The sequence below is a fragment of the Budorcas taxicolor genome, chromosome X (assembly GCF_023091745.1).
Source record: "Budorcas taxicolor isolate Tak-1 chromosome X, Takin1.1, whole genome shotgun sequence".
Lineage (NCBI taxonomy): Eukaryota > Metazoa > Chordata > Mammalia > Artiodactyla > Bovidae > Budorcas > Budorcas taxicolor.
In genome coordinates this window covers 142,376,535-142,391,927 of record NC_068935.1, presented here as the reverse complement: position 1 = coordinate 142,391,927, position 15,393 = coordinate 142,376,535, and positions in this window count along the sequence as shown.

Sequence of the window (15,393 nt, the reverse complement as noted above, 5' to 3'; positions counted from 1 at the left end):
TTTATTTATTTTAGCCAGAGTGCATTAAGTGTCATGGTTTCCTTGGCCAGATCTCATGGACTATGGAAAAATAAAATCAAAGAATCTCTATCTATTGTTGCAAAATAATAATAATAACAAAAAAGACCTTCTTAATTACGATCATGGCAAATAGATGGGGAAGAAATGTAAACAGTGACAGCTTTTCTTTTCTTGGGCTCCAAAAATCACTGTGGACAGTGACTGCAGCCACAAGAGTAAAAGACTCTTCTTCCTTGGAAGAAAAGCTATATGAAAAACCTAGACACTGTTTTAAAGAGCAGAGACAGCACTTTGCCTACAAAGGTCTGAATACTCAAAGCTATGGTTTTTTAGTAGTCATGTACAGATGTGAGAGTTGGACCATAAAGAAGGCTGAGTGCCAAAGAATTGATTCTTTCTGTGAACTGTGGTGCTGGAGAAGACTCTTGAGAGTCCTTTGAACAGAAAGGACATGAAACCAGTCAATCCTAAAAGAAATCAACCCTGAATATTCGTTGGAAGGACTGAAGCTGAAGCTCCAATCCTTTGGCCACCTGATGCGAAGAGCTGACTCATTTGAAAGGACCCTGAAGCTGGGAAAGATTGAGGGCAGGATGAGAAGGGAACGACAGAGGATGAGATGGTTGGATGGCATCACCGATTCAATGGACATGGGTTTGAGCAAGCTCTGGGAGATGGTGAAGGACAGGGAAGCCTGGCGTTCTGCAGTCCATTGGGTCGCAAAGGGTCGGATCAGACATGACTTAGAAATCTCCATCATAGCTTTGTGTAAGGGGAAGATAATAAAGTTTAAGCTTTTACCAGAAAAAAAACATGCATCACTGACAAGAAAAAGCAGAAGCTGGCTTGCTCCCTGCAGTGGTCCAGTCGTTATTCCCTCGTGCCTGAGGGCTCATTGATTGCTGTGTGCCCAACCTCATTAGACAAGATCAGAAAGATTCTAAACTCTGTTCATGTCGAAGGACTCTGCAGCTAGATATCCCCAAATCCCAGAATTTTACTACTCCCAGGCAGGTGAAGGGCTTTCCTGATAACTCAGCTGGGAGATCCCGTTTCGATTACTGGTTCATGAAGATCCACTGGAGAAGGGATAGGCTACCCAGTCCAGGATTCTTGGGCTTCCCTGTTGGCTCAGCTGGTAAAGAATCCGCCTGCAATGTGAGAAGCCTGGGTTCAATCCCTAGGTTGGGAAGATTCCTTGGAGAAGGGAAAGGCTACCCACTCCAGTGTTCTTGGCTTTCCCTGGTGGGGCTCAGCTGGTAAAGAATCCACCTGCTGATATGAGAGGTGGGAGTTCAATATGGGAGACCTGAGTTCAATCCCTGGGTTGTGAAAATCCCCTGGAGAAGGGAAAGGTGACCCACTCCAGGATTCTGGCCTGGAGAATTCCATGGACTGTATAGTCCCTGGTGTCGCCAAGTGTCAGACACAACTGAGGGACTTGCGCTTCAAGCAGGTGAAAAAAAGAGTCACGTTCATTCACGATCCGTCGGCACACGTGCTAAACACAGAGACCTTCTAAAGCAGTAGAGATGATGGATAAAGGGTTCCAGTGGATGGAGGTGGTCACAGCTACTTGAGACTTCGGTGTCATTTTTATAAATTGACTGGATTGCATGTAATGTGGTATTTCTTAGGTTCAGCGCTCACACTTTTTTTTTTTAATGTGAGCTTTTTGGGGGGACAATTTTCATTCTTTTTTTAAAAGAAATTTGTATTGATTGATTTTTGATGGTGCTGGGTCTTTGCTGCTGAAGGGGCTTTTTCTAGCTGCAGCGAGCAGGGTCTACTGTGCAGTTCTGAAGTGCAGACTTCTCATTGCGATGGAGTCTGTTGTCACAAAGCTCAGACTTTAGGGCACTGTGAGTTCAGTACTTGCAGCTCCTGAGCTCTAGAGCACGAGGAGTTGGGGTGCACGGGCTTAGTTGGTCCACGGCATGAGGGATCTTCCCGGTTCAGTGATGGAACCTGTGTCTCTTACATTGGCAAGCAATTTCTTTAACCAGTGAGCCACCAAGGAAGCCCTGATAGGGACTGTTTTTAAAGTCTTTATTGAATCTGTGACAATATTACTTCTATGGTTTATGTTCCCGTTTTTTTTTGACAGGGAGTCATGTGGGATCTTTGCACCCTGACCAGGGATTGAACGCACATGCCCTGCATTGGAAGGCAAAGTCGCAACTATTGACTGACCGGGGAAATGTCCCACACTCATTTTTAATCCACATCATCATGTTGAATGAAGTCACAGCTGAACACACATTTACATGCAGGTTCTGGTAACTCGATGACACGCACTTGCTTCAGAGCTGGTTGAGGTCCCACATGAGAAAGTTCTCATTTCAACCAAGAGGGTTCCAATAGGGTAACAGTTCTTGCAGCCTTGCATACAGGGAGTATGGTGTTAGTTGCTCACTCGTATCTGACTTTGTGACGCCATGGACTGCAGCCCACCACGCTCCTCCGTCCATGGGATTTCTCAGGCAAGAATACTGGAGTGAGTTGCCATTTCCTTCTCCAGGGGATCTGCCCAACCCAGGGGTTGAACCCAGGTTTCCTACAGTGGCAGCTGGATTCTTGAGCATCTGAGCCGCCAGGAAAATCCTGGTATCCGGAGCTTGGCAGTAAATAAACCATTTCAGAGAAGAGTGAGGGGAAAGGCTACCCACTCCAGTATTCTGGCCTGGAGAATTCCCTGTATAGTCCATGGAGGGACTGTATAGTCCATGGGGTCACAAAGAGTCGGACATGACTGAGCAACTTTCACACTTTACAGACTATAGCCTGCCAGGCTCCTCTGTCCATGGGATTCTCCAGGCAAGAACACTGGAGTGGGTTGCACTTCCAACCTGTGTCTCCTGCATTGCACGGGGATTCTTTGCCCTCTGAGGCCCCTGGGAAGCCCAGTATGATCATTCTTTTCACATTAATGCTTTTCCATCCGTGTCTTTAGATTTCTATCCATTAAAAATTAACTGCCTACAGCAGTGTCTTGCCTTTTTTTTTTTTTTTTTCAATCAGCCTGAAAATCTGTCTTTTAACTGGAGCACTTATTTCATACAATGCAGTTTCACCTGGACACATTTCAGTGGGTCAGCTTGACATTTATTTTCTGTTTGGTCCATCTGTTCTTTTTTTCTCTCTTATTTCTTTTCCACATTCTTCTGTATTTAGCATGCTGTTTGTACTTGAACTGTTTATTATTTTCAGACATTTTCCCAGCATTTATTCCAGTGATTACAATATCCCTGTTAGACTCTTTTTGTCCTTGTTGTTCAGTGGCTCAGTCATGTCCGACCCTTTGCGACCGCATGGACAGCAGCACAGCAGGCTTCCCTGTCCTTCACCGTCTCCTGGAGTTTGCTCAAATTCACGTCCATTGAGTCGGTGATGCCATCCAACCATCTCATCCTCGGTCGTCCCCTTCTCCTCCTGCCCTCAGTCTTTCCTAGCATCAGCGTCTTTTTCAGTGAGTACACCTTTCGCATCAAGTGGCCAAAGTATTGGAGTTTCAGCTTCAGTCCTTCCAATGAAATAGTCAGGGTTGATTTCCTTTAAGATTGACTGTTAGTTAATGCTTTTTAAAAAAAATGCATTTTTTCACACAAGTGAAGAAACCCACAACAGGAAAATTGCATTTACGTTCCTCAAGCCGTTCTTGGTGCCCTCAGGAAATAGACTTCTACAATGTCATCGTTCTCACAGTGTATTTGAGTTTGTTTAGTAATGGTTCTAAAGGAAGTCCATGTTTATTCAAATAGCGTGTGCGTTTACCTGCATGTCGACATTCCTGTCGATGTTCATTCCTTCTCCCTGGGTCTGCAGATAAATTGCTCATTTTTCAGAAGCTGCCTTTATTTCACCTTACTTAGGAAAGTAATTTTGATATAGAATTCTATATCTATTTTTTAATGCTTCCACATGAATGCCTTTCCAAGTTCATCGATCTTTCAGTTGTATACAATTCTCTGTGATTCCCATTCAGTGACTGGACTTCAAATAGTTCTTCTCAGTTCCAGAATATTTTCTTTTTTACAGCACTCTAATCTTTCCTAAAATTCCCCCTTTTTTTTCACTTACTGTATTTAGTTCTTCCTAAATTGTGTTTTGATGATTGATAATAATTATTTTAAACTCCTTGTTTGATTCCAAAACATGGGGCATTTGTAGATTTTTTTTTTTTACTACACACTGATTTTTTTTTCCTTTAGGATAGTCTAAAATATTTATATCATTGTATTGGTACAGTTGTATATCAAAATGAGTGGCTTAAATAAACATTAGTAGTTTAAAACAGACCTTTAAATAATTGTATTAAAAATTAAAATTGATGAACTAAGTATTTCCTGAAATTGATAAAGGAAGAAAGAAGTCATATATTGGTATTGTAGGAATGAAACATGCAATTTAGGGAATTAACAGGCATATGACAACAAAGGATTTTTTTGTCAAGTTTGGAAACTATTGGTGAAATTTTGTAAAGAATAATACATAGAAGTCATAAGTTTTTTTTTTTTTTAAGCACAAGATAAACTGTGATACAAAACTGAAAATAAAAAAGTATTATCCTCAATTAATATTATAAAAGGATATCAGACAGCTGTGTCTATATCTATGTGCATATCAGCAAACAGGCGGAGAAGGCAATGGCACCCCACTCCAGTACTCTTGCCCGGAAAATCCCATGGACGGAGGAGCCTGGTGGGCTGCAGTCCATGGGGTTGCTAAGAGTCGGACACAACTGAGCGACTTCACTTCCCTTTTCACCTTCATGCATTGGAGAAGGAAATGGCAACCCATTCCAGTGTTTTTGCCAGGAGAATCCCAGAGACGGGGGAGCCTGGTGGGCTGCTGTCTATGGGGTCGCACAGAGTTGGACACAACTGAAACGACTTAGCCGCCACAGCAGCAGCAAACAGGTAAAAATTACAAATTCCTAGAATTATATATTTTATCAAAAATTCAGTGAGAGAGCCAGTCTGAAGAATCTCAGGCTCTTTGGAAAGTGAACGAGACCTTAAAATCCCCAACAAAGTAAACAAATAGGAAGATGGCGTTCATGGGAAACACATCTAGCTGTTGGCTTCCCAGATGGTGTTAGTGTTAAAGAACCTGCCTGCCAGCGCAGGAGACGTGGGTCCAATCCCTGGGTCAGGCAGATCCCCTGGAGAAGGGCAGGGCACCCCAGTCTAGTACTCTTGCCTGGAGAATTCCACGGGTGGAGGAGCCTGGTGCACCACTGTCTGTGGGGTCACAAGAGTTGGACATGGCTAAAATAGTAATGTGAAAAGCAATGAGTACAATGGAGCACAGAAAATATTAAGAAGGTTGTACGACACAGCGATAATAGCAAAGTAGAACTTCTTGAGAGTAACCGAGATATAGGATCGCCAGGAGGCACAATGTTGCCATCTCTTGAGAAGAATGGATAGTTCTTCAAAAGCAGAAATGTATAGCTCTTACGTCTCCAGAGTGCCTTCCGCCTTGGATTAGCAATGTCCGGTGTCAAAAATCCAGTCAACATCTAGCAATCAGGTGAAGAAAATGCCCTGGGGAAAAAATATTATGAATATTAAGAATATTATTGAAGGAGGAAACATACAGAACAGGCTCTGTCTTGAAAGCTGGACTCCATCTCGGGCCGGACTGTGGACTTTGAGCTCTATGCCTAGTATCTATGGAAAGGACAAAGGAACTGGAAAAACCAGGCCCCTGGAAAGAAGAGCCCCAGGGCTCATACCTAGACTCTCCGAGGCCTAAAAGAATTATCTGTGTAACCGAATCGAGTCATACAGTTATGCTCATTGGGGTATGACCACAGGTCTATTGATAATTGTACACCATTAACTACACAGGCTTAAGGCATACGAATCATGGGTTAAGTTTGATTGTATCTTTCTTTCCCTTTGTTCAGACTAGTTTCTGGGAATTTGGGGAGTTGGATTTCAGCACGTATGCTTAAGGTATATACGATTTTCACAAAAACTGGTCGGGGATCCTTGGCTAAGGGGAGACTCTGCCTTGGGCCTGCCGGTGTAATCAACTGCACTCAACCATCTGCATCGTCCTTCTGAGTGAGTTTGTTTCCTGGAACATGTGGCTACAACATTATAACTAAAAATAGGTATCCTGTTACGGGCTGAACTCTGGTCCTCCTCTGTTGACATTCATATGTTGAAGTCCTAAAGCCCCCGAACCTCAGAGTCAGACTGTATTTGAAGCTGAAGATCTTTAAAGAGCTGGTGAAGCTAAAAATGTGGTCACTTGGGCTGGGCCCTGACCGCATAGGACCAGGGTCTTTATAAGAAGAGGCGATCAGGACATACAGGCACACACAGGTTATAAGAAGAGGCAATCAAAACACAGAAGGCACACACAGGGACGACCACGTGGGGACATGGAGCAGACAGCCGTCAACACACCCAGGAGAGAGGTCTCAGGAGGAACCAGCCCTGTCCACACCTGGGTCTTGAACGTCCAGCTTCTTGGTTGACTTTCAGACTTTTGGAGTGAAAACTAAAAGTGTAGCATTCTTCTACCAAAGTAGAATTATTATGACTGATAATAATAGTTTTCTGGCACCTGGCAAACCATTCATATGTTAATTTCTTTCCTTTCTTGTTCATTGACCTCTCAGAAGTAGGGTTACTATATTGAGATTTTAAGTCACAAAGTAATTGTCATCACAGAACTGAGGCCGAAGTCTTTAGGAACTTGTAAGTCCCAACTTTTCCTCTATGACAAGCCACCGAGCCATCCCTGGAAATACCCTTTTTCCTCAAGAGACAGCAGCACACGTTTCTATGCTTCTCATATGTAAATGCCCCCACTCTGAGTTTAACGTTCCTTTTGTGATTTTTTTTTCCCAAGGGAGCAGACAGTGTGACCAAGAAATAAAGCACATTAAAAAACCTCAGAGCTCAAAGGAATTTTATTTCCTCTCCTCTACTTTATGAAGTGAAAGTGAAAGTCGCTCAGTTGTGTCCGACTCCTTGCAACCCCATGGACTATACAGCCCATGGGATTCTCCGGGCCAGAATACTGAAGTGGGTAGCCTTTCCCTTCTCCAGGGGATTTTCCCAACCCAGGGATTGAACTCAGGTCTCCCATACTGCAGGTGGACTCTTTACCAGCTGAGCCCCACCAGGGGAGCCCAAGAACACTGGAGTGGGTAGCTTATCCCTTCTCTAGAGGATCTTACCAACCTAGGAATTGAACCCGGACCCCCTGAAATGCAGGCACATTCTTTACCAACTGTGCTATCAGGGAAGCCTTTATGCAGTACAAATATTTTCAGTTATTAGTGTTGACCAGCTCTGTACCACTGACACACTGCAAGGAAATGATACTTATCTCTATCAGTTTTATTTTCCCACTTGATCATCTCGATTGAAGGGCAATCCTGTGACACTCAGATTTTGAATACAATCTCTGTTTAAGTGAGATTTGAGTATAAGGACCAGGAATTATTCAATTGTCTGTTACAGATTTTTTTTTAAAAATTAATTTTTGTCCGTGCTGGACCTGTCAACTAAAAAATATAGTCACAACATGAAAGTAAAGAGTTATTTTGTTTGGTGGGAATGTTTAGGACTCCAAGGGTAAGGTGAGTGTAGACAAAAAGAGAATGAGATGGGCATTCAGGCAGAAAAACATTCATTATAAGGAAGAAAGGAAAGGACTGGCTTTAGAGAAAAACCAGTGCTCACCCTTTGCAGCCAACCCTTCTCACAACCGTATGGATGGGAAATTGTGCCCCAAAGGAAGGGTAGCCTTAGTTTATCTTTAGCCTGCCGCTGGGGTCTTTGCAATCATAGAGTCGCAAGCGGGGGGTGGGGGGGGGGTCTCACAATCAGGTGGTCATACAGTCTTGAGAAAGTGTCATCAGCAGGGAAAAATAGGATATCACCTTAAGGAAGATAAACACAATACCCACCAAGGCTATGTGGCCACTGTGACTTTATCCCTCATTTTTCAGGTCACCACAATGGACCATTTTTAAACTATATGCTATGAACCCCTTGTGGACCCTAACACCACCCAGGGAGACAGCATCTCTGAAGCTCTGAGAAAATGGCTCCCAGGAGGCAGGAGGGGGAAGTCAGGCTATGTACAAGTTTGCAACAAATGGAACAGGTAGGATACATCAAAAGGATACATCAAAGATCAGGTATCAAGTTAAGGAAGTTAGCTTTCTGTGAACTGGAGGATGCAATCCTCTGGGCTCAGTGAGTTCGCTCCTTTCATAGGCATCTCTGCTATCTGGGGCCAATCCTGTTTCCTTGTTCATGTTGCTTCTTGTATTCATTCCCCCAGCTCCTCATCAGTCACCATGGGGGTGGTGTATTGCAGTTTGGGGAGCCCCCACTCACATTTCAGTTCAGTTCAGTTCAGTAGCTCAGTCTTGTCCAACTCTTTGGGACCCCCACAGACTGCAGCATGCCAGGCTTTCCTGTCCATCGCCAACTCCTGGAGTTTACTCAGACTCATGTCCATCGAGTTGCTGATGCCATCCAACCATCTCACCCTCTGTCATCCCCTTCTCCTCCTGCCCTCAATCTTTCCCAGCATCAGGGTCTTTTCCAGTGAGTCAGTTATTCACATCAGGTGGCCAAAGTATTGGAGTTTCAGCTTCAGCATCAGTCCTCCCAATGAATATTCAGAACTGATCTCCTTTAGGATGGACGGGTTGGATCCCCTTGCAGTCCAAGGGTCTCTCAAGAGTCTTCTCCAACATCACAGTTCAAAAGCATCAATTCTTCGGTGCTCAGCTTTCTTTATGGTCCAACTCTCACATCCATACACGACTCCTGGAACAACCAGCAATCTCTGATAGCTGTAACATTTCTTGTCGATTAAAATGGGAGCAGGTATTTTCCTTTCACAGGTCTTTGTTGCTGTGTGGACTTTCTCTAGTTGTGACAAGCGGGGGCTATTCTCTAGCTGCTGTGCAGGGCTTCTCATTGCAGTGGCTTCTGGTGTTGGGGGACATGGGCTCTTGACTACAGGCTCAGTAGTTGTGGCCCCTGGGGTTAGGTACCCCATGGCATGTGGGATCTTCCCGGACCAGGGATCGAACCTGTGTCTCCCAAATTGGCAGGCTGACTCCCAAGCCCCAGGGAAGTCCAGTGGTCATTTCTTCATGCATATATATATTCTTGGACTGAGAAAAATTGGTGAGATGGTGTGCCGCTTGTTGAAGAAGGATGGTGGTGGGGTGGGGGCAAGATGCTTGGCATTCCAGAATTAATGACGAGCTCATAAAATCAGCGAGAAAACTAGCTTTCCATGTTTTCCTCAGGGTGGCCAGAAAGAAACGAAACATATTGCAAGAGCTTTTGCAGTGGCCTTCTGAAACGAAGAAAAGAAGCTTCCTAAACAGGAGTGCAAAGTATTTATTCTTGGATGCAGTTCTCATCAATAGGCAGGAGAGTGTGGTTCTTGTGTTTATCTGAAATTACAATACGTTCACGGTGTTATCCAGCCATCATGTGTCCTGGAAAACTAAAGATCTTGCAAAGAGAGGTGGGGGAGCCCAGAGTTTTACATTTGATTTTCATATGCATTATTTTAATTCTCTAGTATTTAAAGAGTGTCACTAGCATCCCTTTCTTTTCTTTTTTTTTTTTTTTAACATTTTTGAAATTTCTTGTTCTGTATTTATTTTCAATTGGAGCATCATTTCTTTTACAACGTTGTGTTATTTTCTGCTGTACAACAAATAGGATCCGGCCCATGTATACATATATCCCCACCCTCTTTAGTCTCCTCCCTTACCAACCTCCATCCCACCCGTCTAGGTCATCACAGAGCAACAAGCTGAGCTCCCTGGGCTATACAGCAGCTTCCCACGAGATGTCTAGCTCACACACAAAAATGTATATACGTCAGTGCCGTTCTCTCCGTTCGTCATCTGCTTTCCTCCCTGTGTCCATGACTCTGTTCTTTACACCGGCATCTCTGTTCCTGCCCCGGAAACAAGTTCGTCTGTACCATTTTTCTAGACTCCACACACATGCATTAATGTCACCCAGCAGTCCCACTGCTGGGCACATGCCCTAAGAAAAATCATAACTCAAAAAAGACATGTGAACCCCAGTGTTCATTGCAGCACTGTTTATAATAACCAGAAAATGGAAGGGCTTCCCAGGTGACAGTCTTTGTAAAGAATCCACCTGCCAGTTCAGGAGATGTGAGAGATGTGAGTTTGATCCCTGGGTCGCAAAGATCCCCTGGAGGAGGAGATGGCAACCCATTCTAGTATTCTTGCCTAGAGAAGCCCGTGGACAGAGGAGGCTAATGGGCTACAGTCCATGGGGTTGCAGAGAATCGGACATAACTGAGGGACTTAACAACGGACAGGCAAGCAACCTCAATGTCCATTAATGGATGAATGGTTAAATACGGTCTGTATATACAATGCAATACCACTCAGCCATAAAAAAGAATGAAATTGGGTAATTTGTAGAGACATGGATGGACCTAGACACCATTATACACATTGAACTGACGTTCTTTTTTAAACCATGAAAAGCATAGCTGTTTAACCTAACTTGATTTTCAAGCCACCTCTCTTTGCCTTCTGTGTATTGTATTCACGGAAATAATTACAAAAGAATCCTGAGTTCTTTCGTTGGAAAGAGAAAGCCTAGTTTAATTTTATTTTACTGTAAAAAGATTGATAATATCCATAATCACCTACCAGACCAACATCATCTACCAGCTAACATGCTATATACTGGCTTTGCCAACCCTTTATAAAACTGTACTTCTTATGTGAAAATAGCACTTTGGCTCACTTTGCAAATCTGAGAAGGAAGGAAATTAATGTACATTCCGTTTAGAGTATGGGTTCCCTGGTGGCTCGTCAGTGAGGAATCTGGCTGCAATGCAGGACACCACCTGTAATGCGTGAGACCCAGGTTCAGTCTCTGGGTCACGAAGATCCCTGGCAACCCACTCCAGTATTCTCGCCTGGAGAATCTCATGGACAGAGGAACCTGGCAGGCTACAGTCCGTGGAGTCACAAAGAGTTGGGACAGGACTTAGTGATTAAACCAGCAATAAGATTTTTGGCCGTCTGAACTATAACATATTCTGGTATGTGTGTGAATGCTTGGGGAACATAATACACTGTTTGTAAAGAGTCCATATTATTAGCAGAAGCCAAAAAAGCTAATAGGCCGCTTAATTTTACACATTAAACACTAAAACTCTAACCCATTGAAACTTGTGCTTTGATAAAAAGCACCAAATTGTTGTCTCTTCATTTTCCTTCTAGAATGAAGTGCAATGGGAAGAGTTTATATAATAGTATAAATATTGACTCTCAGTTATGCAGAACAAAAATCAGGTTAAATATATGTCACTTGCACTGGTATGGTTACAGCTATTAGTGCTGTAAGCAGATGTAGACATTTCACTAGGCTTTGTGGCTATGGATTGTCGAGCTGAGAAACATTCACAGCTTGGAAGTTGTGAGCTATGTTCCATTTCGTGGGAAATTTTAGGACTCTCGAGTGTGGGAAACAGAATCTTAAGGAACCCTGCAAGAACTGCTCTGAGGAGGTGAGTAGGGGAGTGAAATGATGGAGGAGATTTGCAACAAAGGGCAGGTCATCTGAACATCCAAAGGTGACCGTTAATGAAAGAAAATCAGATATCCCAAGTTAAGGAATTGTGTGTTTTTCTACATATGGTAAGATGCAAGAATCTGGGCTCACTGAAGTCATTCCTTTGATCCACACCTCAGCCATCTGGGGCTAGTATCCTGTGTGTTCACATCGTCAGCTTCCTCGGGGCTCACCTTGGGGAGTGGCTGCAGTCTGATGGCAGATATTCTTTTTGCTGAACTTCCTCAGGGCTCACGAGGTCTTATTTGATGTGGCTACAATAGCTGTCTATCTGTCAATGGGCAGTTAAGTTGTTTCCATGTCTTGACTGTTTCAATAGTGCTTCTATAAATATATTGGAGAAGGAAATGGCAACACACTCCAGTATCCTTGCCTAGAGAATCCTGTGGACAGTGGAGCCTGGTGAGCTGCCGTCTATGGGGTCTCACAGAGTTGGACATGACTGAAGTGCATAGCATTCATAGCAGTGGCAGCTATGAATATATAGGTGTGTGCATTTTTTGAATTATAGTTTTCTCTGAATATGTGCCCAGGAGTGGATTGGCTGGATCAAATGCTAGCTCTATTTTTCGTTTCGTTTTTTTTAAGGAACATCCATACTGTTCTGCACAGGGGCTGTACCAATTTACATTCCCCTCAACAGGGCAGGAGGGTTCCCCTTCCTCCTCATCCTCTCCAGCATCTGTTTGTGGATTTTTTTTTTTTTTTTTTGGTGGTAGCCATTGTGACCAGTGGGAAAAGCAGGGATTAAACACAGGCCCATTGTGATCAGTGGGCTTCTGTGGTGGCTTAAATAGTAAAGAATCTGCCTGCAATAGGGGAGACCTGTGTTCAATCCCTTGGTTGGGAAGATCCCCTGGAGAAAGGAATGGCAAGCCCCTCCAGTGTTTTTGCCTTGGAGAATCCCACAGACAGTGGAGCCTGGTGGGCTACAATCCATGGGGTCCCCCAAAGAGTTGGACACGACTGGATGACTAACACTCTGACCAGTGTGAGGTGATATCTCATTGTAGTTTTGACTTGCATTTCTCTGATCGTTTGCAATGGTGAGCATCTTTTCATGTGCCTCTTGGCCTTCTGTATGTCTTCTCACAAAGGAGTGTTCAATCTCTCAGAATATGGCATGGAGAGCTTAAGTCCAAGGTTACCATCCCAGTTGTCCCACTAACTGTGATTGGAGGAATATTTTGTTGTTCCCCTCCTAGCAATTTTAAGAACAGAGTTTTACCTCATTACCTTTATATTTTGTTAAACAAACAAACAAACAAACAAACATGTCTCTTAGACCCAGTGTCAGAAATGTGGCTTCAATCCAGTTGGCATCATACAAGGAAATATAGAGGTCTTTAAGACATAACTTGCTTCAGAGGATGAGACGGTTGGATGGCATCGCTGATTCAGCAGACATGAGTCTGAGCAAACTGCAAGAGGTGCTCAAGGACAGGGAAGCCTGGCGTGCTGCAGTTCATGGGGTGTCAAAAAGTCAGACATGACTTGACGACTGAACAACCTTTAGGTTATAGTTATTTCTTTGCTGTTATTATCTAGGTGATATTCGAGGGTTACAAATACCTTTAGAGACCAGATAAACAGTTGAAAAACATTTCCACTGTAACCAGCTGTTTTGGTGGGTTTCCCCAGTAGCTCAGATGGCAAAGAATCTGCCTGCAGTGTAGGAGACCCAGATTCGATTCCTGGGTTGGGAAGATCCCCTGGAGAAGTGAATGGCAACCCACTCCAGTATTATTTCCTGTATATTTTTGGTACCATTCTGTAAGCTCTACACAATGACATTTTTATGAGTGTGCTTGAGTACATTTCTCTATAATTAAGTACCTAAGAATGGGAGTTTAGCCCCATAAAATTGACCACCATCAATTTACTCACCACCAAAACTCCCTGCCCTTTCTCTCAGGCTTCCCTAATAATAAGACTGCATTTAATAGCTTGCGCTTGTGTGTGTGTGTTTTTAATGCCAGATGTTCTGCCATTTATTGAAACAAGAATATGCCATCAATTGTAATCTTTGCAAACAACAAAACAGCTTGGTGATAGCCCCAAAGCATTAAAATGTTAAAATGGTATATTAGATCATCTTTTTTTTTTTTTTTTTTTCCCAAGCAGGGCCTATAGCCTAGAATTTTATGCCTGTGTAATTCTTTGTGGAAGCAAATTGGAAATAGAAGGTAGGGTTTATCTGGTACACAGTTAATGAGTATCATTTTAGATGGCAGCTATTCTTAAAAACATGATCCTATATTAAGAGATTAGAGTATCAATCTGTCTTGATGGACCTTAAAAGTGGTTTCACTTCCATCATCATTATGACTATCATGATGCTCTTTGTCTTTCCCCTTCTGGAAGGAGGCAAAAGTATATTGAATAAGCACATAACCTTCTTCTTCTAAGATGTGATTTTTTTTTCTGTAATACATACTGCCTCCAGTGTAAATACATTTTTTTTTTTTAGAATCGTGGTTACACTAGGTGCACTGAAAACTTTATTACTATTCTCATAAAGAGAAAACATATGTGATGGAAGATAAATTTTAAAAATTTATTTTCTTGGCTCATTTTGATTTATTTCTGTTTCTGTTAGTCAGTGACAGATACCAGGACAAAATAGCATAGGCTGGATGGCTTCAACAACAGAGGTTGTCTCAGAAACTCGGAGGCTCTTATTCTGAGACCCAGGTGCGGGCAGAGCTGGCTCCTCCCAAGGCCTCTCTCTGTGTCCTTACATGCTCATTTCTCTGTGTGCGTCTCTGACCCAATCCCTACTTCTTATAAGGACCGCAGCCCTATGGGATGAGGACCTATCCCAGCGACTTCATCTTAACTTCATCCCCCTTCCTTTTTTTTTTTTTTTTTAAATTTAAAACATTTTGTTTCTTTATTTACTCTTTCTTTCTTTCTTTCATTTGCTGGTCTGGGTCATTACTGCTGTGCACGGCCTTCCTCTAGTTTTGGCGAGCGGGGGGACTCTCTAGTTGTGATGTGTGGCCTTCTCATCACAGTGGCTCCTCTTGTGGTGGAGAATGAGTTTTAGGTACGCAAGCTTCAGGACTTGCCCCACAGCCTGTAGGAACTCGCTGGGCCCAGGATTGAACCCATGTCCCCTGCATTGACCACTGAATCACCAGGGAAGCCTCTAAGTCCTTCTCTGACTTTGATTCTATACAAACCAAAGCCTCATCTGTTTCTCTGCTCTGAAATAACGTATTTTGATATACAAATGGAGACCACGTTTCCTTTTCTTCTGATTATATAGAATCTATTCTTCTACCTACGTCTCTCATTACTATTTAGGGGGAGAGAAATTCCATAATACTCTCACTATGAACACCAGTTTTAGAATTCTGCTAAAAGGAAAATGGATGTAAATTTTCAGAAAGGAGCTGGCATTAGATATTAGTAGGTATTTGAAGTCAACTTTTAAAATTAGTTGCTAAGTCCAACTTTGTGACCCCAGGAACTGCAGCATGACAGGCTTCCCTGTCTTCAAATTCATGTCCATCGAGTCGGTGATGCCATCTAACCATCTCATTTTCTGCTGCCCACTTCTGTCTTGCTCTCAGTCTTTCCCAGCATCAGGCTCTTTTCCAATGAGTCAGCTGTTCGCATCGGTGACCAAAGGACTGGAGTTTCAGCTTCAGCATCTGTCCTTCCAATGAATATTCAGGATTGATTTCCTTTAGGATGGACAGGTTGCACCTCCTTGCAGTCCAAGGGATTCTCA